Genomic DNA, 5,990 nt, shown 5'->3' with positions numbered 1-5,990 from the left:
ACCCCGACGATTTTATTCGGTTCACGAGAGATTTTTTTATCCGGGGGGCTGTACATAGCTTTCATTAAATCCTTTACGACCAGAGTGAGTAGTGTAAAAAAACAATGAATAACAAAATACTTCACTGGAGTGAAGCGGTGAAAACTTGGGTGTATGTAATCGAGCATCTTATATGCAAATATGTACCGTATGATCCGTATCACATTTAATTATGGAGGTAGGTATTTCGGATAAAAATAAAAGTCCACAGTAAAACCTGCCATTTATAACTGCTAATCATTCCACGTACTCTTGACACAACCTCTTCCCCCATCTTCCCATGGTACTGTATACTGTGGGATCGTAGAGAACATGACTTTATATCTGATATTTTTAACTAGCCTATGTTGAAGTGTTAGGGCAATTGTCAGTCGGTGCTGGAGAGACACTCGAGTTATGGGCAAAGTTTTTGAACCTCCACATCGTCCTCCGAGAACTAGTCAATACTGACATTATCTGAGAGTAAGGCCAGAATAAACGACAAGACTCTACAAGAATATGGGATAGTAGAAAAAAATTTATTCCCTACCGTGGCCTCAAGACAATTTCGAATTAAATGTCTTAGTAGGGCTTTTATAGATATGTGTGACTTCTTAAGAAATGACCACACTTGTAAAAAGTGTATTATTAGTTTAGTCCATTAATGAAAGTAATACTGCCCTACATCCAGTGTTATCCATTTTCAGGGCATGTTCGCGGTGCTTGGGTATGAGTTCACAGTGGCTGTAGTGGTGCTGGTGATGGAGCTGGTGTGTTGTGGAGCCACACCACTATCACCATCACTGACCTCACACATCACCGTTGCTGACAATGCTCTTCACATGAATTACTTACTTCATTTTAACCCTCGCTGTCCCGGCGACATGAATTAACGTCCGCACATGATGTGCACTCATGTCCCGGCGACGTGAATTAACGCGGCAACATTGCAAGTTGCATAATTTTCACATTTTTCAAAATTCGCGCCTGATTTTTGTTTCGCCCGCCTACGCAAGCCTCACCTACTCACCGCCAGGTGGATAATCCCCTAGACCCAGATTAACCCCACCTGACCCTGTGATCCTCCACTTACCTGTCAGCAGTCACCCAGGTCAGATATGGCGCGTCGTGGGCTGTCAGACGAGGAGATACAAGTCGCCCTGGATACCTTTACAGGGGATAGTGATTCCCCACTGGACGATGACACCCTCGATGTCGATTACATGCAGCCTGAGGAGGTTACCAGTAGCAGTGATGAGGAGGTCTCTTCCCCAAGGAAGGTCAAATATATAACATATAGGAGGGCAGGGGACGGCCAGCCTGCACCACGTGCTGCATCTAGACAGCAACACATATCATCAGATGAGGACGAGGACGAGGAAGCTGTACATGGTTGCGTATTTTCCTGGCTGGGGAAGGAAAAGATATCGCCACGTGGGACTGGGACAGACATCATATCGCGACTGTTCCACAGGTATGTTCCTTCTATGTGTTCTGTGGCAGGAAGTAGTGGTGTGGGGATGGTTAGGGCAGCAGAAAGTGAAAGTGTTGGGGCGGGAGAGCGCAGACAGATTCGTGAAAGCGAGAGTGGTGTGGGGGAGGCAACGCTCTCTCTCTCTCTCTCTCTCTCTCTCTGTATATATATATATATATATATATATATATATATATATATATATATATATATAAGGATAAGGCTTACTGTAAATCGTGTACTACTGTGAAAGTAAATGTCTAACATGGAAAAGGCCAGAATGTAATGTGAGTAGTACTATAAAGGGGGAGAAAATAAATTCAGAGGTGAAAAAATAATGACATGGCATGATTTACCTATGTAAATTAGCGCTACTTCTATGCTACTTCTTTTCATAAAGCATGTACAAATGTAAAAGCAATTGTCTAACATGTAAATGGGTTATATGTTATAAGTAATCACAAAGGTGAAAAAATAGAATCTAAGTTGAAAAAAGCGTGAAAGGTATAGTTACTGTAAAGTTAGTATGTAAGTTGAAAAATAGTCTAAGTTGAAAGTCATAGAACATACAGTCAGTAATTCTGTTCACGGTGTAAGAGTAGTGGGAAATTCCCCAAGGGCTCTAAATTTAGCCACCAATTATGGGATAAGCTGTCTCCCAGTGTACCACCATCCCACCTCACTCACTCTCTCTCTCTCTCTCTCTCTCTCTCTATTAGGATAAGGCTTACTGTAAATCGTGTACTACTGTGAAAGCAAATGTCTAACATGGAAAAGGCCAGAATGTAATGTGAGAAGTACTATAAAGGGGGAGAAAATAAATTCAGAGGTGAAAAAATAATGACATGATTTTCCTACGTAAATTAGCGCTACTTCTATGCTAATTCTTTTCATAAAGCATGTACTTCTGTAAAAGCAATTGTCTAACATGTAAATGGGTAATATGTTATGTTATAAGTAATCAAAAAGGTGAAAAAATAGATTCTGAGTTGAAAAAAGCATGAAAGACCAAGTTGTCACTTGGTAAATAAGCGCTATTCTTATGTTAATTCTTTTCGTAAAGCAAGTACATCTATAAAACTAATTGTATAACATGTAAGTGGGTTATATATTATAAGTAATCTAAAAGGTGAAAAAATAGAATCTGAGCTGAAAAAAGCATGAAATAAAATGATCTCACTTGGTAAATAAGCGCTACCTTTATGCTAATTCTTGTCATAATGCCTCAAAATATGTACAAACAATTATGTAAAGTTGAAAATGGTATGATGTTATTGTGGAAGTAATATGGAACATGAAAAAATACAATAGCTGATGAAATAACGATGTTTGTTATCCATCGGTGACATAATCGACCGATTTTGCTAGGGTCGCACAATGGTACATATCTTATTTCTCAGTTTTTTCTGTATAAAACCCAATATACTTCTGGTATACATATTTCCAACATATGAATACATGATAATAAACGTATACTGCATCAGTTCAAAGCACCCGTGCCACCATAGAAAACGTACGGCAAAAAGACTACTCATAGAGCATGGCAGTACCTGTCAAACTTACGTGCTCCAGGTAAGCCATTTCTGGACCCAAGGGACACCTTTCTTTGTGATTTTCCTTGGTTTCTGACCAAAAGCGAATGTTTGAGGGAAAAAAAAAAAAATGGTCCAAAAAAGCCGGGACTGGGGCGGACCAAAGCTCAGAAAACGTTGGGATTGGGCGGGTTAAGTTTGATAAGGAAAGCAGTACATGACAACCAAACAAATGAATGCAAAAATATTTTAGAATTGTATATAAAGTTATTCAAACGGCAAAGTACAAGAGTTGCTTCCAGTATCTCTCACCGCAGTGTATTCTCATGGGTATCACTTTTACAGTTTGTTTATGGATATAATCATTATCATCATCCGGACCTCCTTTCCCAACCAAGGGCAGGGTGAGGAATTGATATATATTGAAAAATTTTAGAAGTTATTTAGATTTTTTTTCCATAATCCATTGCCTATGGAGTAAACTTAGTGACCTAAGTATACACGTGCAGCAACATTATATTCTGCCCGACAGTTATATATACTATCTACAGTAGGGCTATGTAGTCACACTTGTCAGTCTTTGTCTGTCTCTCCAAGGAATTATATAGCACTAGTGGGAGGATCATCACGAAAATATGTGGACATGTCCCTAGTAACCCAGTTTGTTTTAGTTGGTCTGTCTAGTTGATCTGTTGGAGTGGGTTAAATTGTCATTGGTAGTGAGAGGGGAGGGGGATGTGTTCACTGACTGATGTGGTGAGAGGGGAGATGGGGTGTTTACTTGGTGGTGCAGTGAGAGGGGAGGGGAATGTACTCTCTGGCTGGTGTGGTGAGAGGAGAAGGGAAGGTATTCCCTATTTATATGAGGGCCCTAAGAGGCCGGTCAGCACTCAGAGCCCAGCTATTGCTCCAGGCTGTTAGAGATCACATTCCAGCCTCACCTTCCGCTACACTCTGAACGTGAGTCATGTGGCACTGTGTTGCTGTTAGTCATGTGGTACCGTTTTAGTCATATGGTGCAGTGTGGTTGTTAGTGATTAGGTTAGTGATAAACAGTAGCACTGTGTTGCTCTTGGTGATATAATGCTGTTCCGTGTTCCTGTAAGTGATATTGTACCATGTTGCTGTTAGTGAGATAGTACCGTGTTGTTATTAGTCATGTAGTACTGTGTTGTTGTTAGTCATGAGGTAACCCGTTCCTGCTAGTCATGTTTTACCCTCATTAACCGAGCAAGGTACCGTTATCGGGGAGTTTATTAATCCTTTACCACCTTACAGTGACAGCTATAAATCAAGATAGTTTCCACCTTGTTAATATTTTCTGATGAGTATGTTTCAGACACTGAACATGAAAGATCAGTGATCGTCACAACCAACCTCTCTGACCAAATGAAACATCTTTGTGCGAAGTTAATTAGCATCTTTTATTAACTTATGACAACAATTGTAGATGAAGAAACTTTCCACTTTTTGGGTGTTTACAGACAACTAAATTTCAGACAGCAAGAAAAGACATCGAATATATTTCGTTCAACAATAAATTAGCAAAAAATTTGCCAGGTGGCGGCAATGGTATCTTTTTCTTTAAGACTAGTTTATGGCTTTTTTTTTTTTTTTTGCTTTAAGACTTGTTTTGAATGTTTTAAGACCCATATTTGTTTTCCCATTCTTGATTTTGGGGAAGGGCAATCTTTTTTTGCTTTAAAACTTACTACTCTTGTTTAAATTTTGTTTGTTGTTGAATAACCTGTTTGTTTTATAAGGACTTGTTTTTTTTTTATTAATTTTTTATTGTTCCTTAGACAAATTTCCTTGCTTAGGCAGTTGATGGGGATAGTTCATTTCTCCAAAGAGTAAGTGATGTTTGTAGTACCCATGGATTATTTTTCCTTCATAGCCCGTAACACAGATCCTGAGCGTGTGCGATAAACACCCCGGTCGTGCCAGCTAACCTGTCTCTAAGTACCAACCTGTCTTTTGCTTAGATATTTGTTTCCATTGCTTAGAGGTTTGTTTCTGTTGCTTTGAGGTTTGTCTCTATTGCTTGGATTTTTTTCCGGTTGCTTAGTGGTTTGTTGCTGTTGCTCTGAGGTTTGTGTCTGTTGCTTAGTTTTATTTCTGTTGCTTAGTGGTTTGTTTCCGTTACTTAGGTGTTTATTTCTCATACATCGAGATTTGTTTCTGTTGCTTTAATGTTTGTAAATGTTACTTAGAAATCTAATTCCGTTGCTTTGAGGTTTGTTTCTCTTGCTTAATTTTTTTCGGTTGCTTAGAGAATTGTTTTTGTTGCTTAAAGACTTGTATCAGGACTTGTTACTGTTGTATCTTGACCCATTTCGCTCCACTATTGTTATTTACAACCTATTTCTGGCACACTTTCATTTGTTTAAATAGATGGACATCATTACGGTAGATATACTATGTACTCAGGAAACTACCGAGCAATATCTATGAATGAAGGATATTGCTAGTCCCTTGCCCTCCAGTATTCAAAATTTACTGCCAGTATCCAAACTTACCTCAAAATATCCAAAGATATTTAATGACTTTTATATATTGTCCCTACATTCAGAAGGTATTTAACTCAGATGAGGTTTTTCGTGAATGAGTTTTATAAATAGCCTTCATTAAACAGTTTACTAATAATCTCCTGCCTAATAAAAAAAAATTCCAATAGCATCAGGAGTGCAGTGAAAGTAATGTTCCTTTTGCGAAGGACTTAAACAAATGTAACCACAAATTTTACGTCCTACATTTGAAGAAACCTTCCTGGAAGGACAAAGTTCTATTTTACATTAAATTGATTAATATCTCTCTTGGACAGGACATGGAAACACAGCCGCCATCACGCCCAACCTCCCTGACAGAACGCAGCAACGTCATACTGGCCGACCTAGTAAAGGGAAACATTGCAAAGCAATTTATAGCCGTATTAAAGCGTTCCATCCCATAGCGCTGGACCATGA

This window comes from Coenobita brevimanus, chromosome 16, assembly GCF_032717465.1.
Source record: "Coenobita brevimanus isolate Jiangsu-jjx chromosome 16, ASM3271746v2, whole genome shotgun sequence".
NCBI lineage: Eukaryota > Metazoa > Arthropoda > Malacostraca > Decapoda > Coenobitidae > Coenobita > Coenobita brevimanus.
The sequence above is the reverse complement of the archived record's forward strand: the minus strand, read 5'-3'. Positions refer to the sequence as shown.